The sequence below is a fragment of the Amblyomma americanum genome, chromosome 2 (genome assembly GCF_052857255.1).
Source record: "Amblyomma americanum isolate KBUSLIRL-KWMA chromosome 2, ASM5285725v1, whole genome shotgun sequence".
Classification (NCBI taxonomy): Eukaryota; Metazoa; Arthropoda; class Arachnida; order Ixodida; family Ixodidae; genus Amblyomma; species Amblyomma americanum.
Genome location: NC_135498.1, coordinates 213,122,532 through 213,122,834, shown reverse-complemented (window position 1 = coordinate 213,122,834; position 303 = coordinate 213,122,532).

Genomic DNA, 303 nt, shown 5'->3' with positions numbered 1-303 from the left:
CGATACATTTAGCAGACTTTTGAACATATGCCGCACTGCCATACTCCACAAACATGCTCTTCACTTCAAATAAAAGGAGGCAAGTGCCAAAAAAGACTTATGTTACACACCCGTTCCTAAACACGAGCTCATCGTTGTGCTCCGATATACACATTCATAAGCTTTTCACAAGATCTTCATACGGGATAGAATAAAATAGTTCTACATCGACACTAATCACATGACAATCCACTGGATTGTCATTCCTAAGATACTCAACCACACTGCAAATTGAGTACAAGAAATGGATCTTCAAGATGCGAA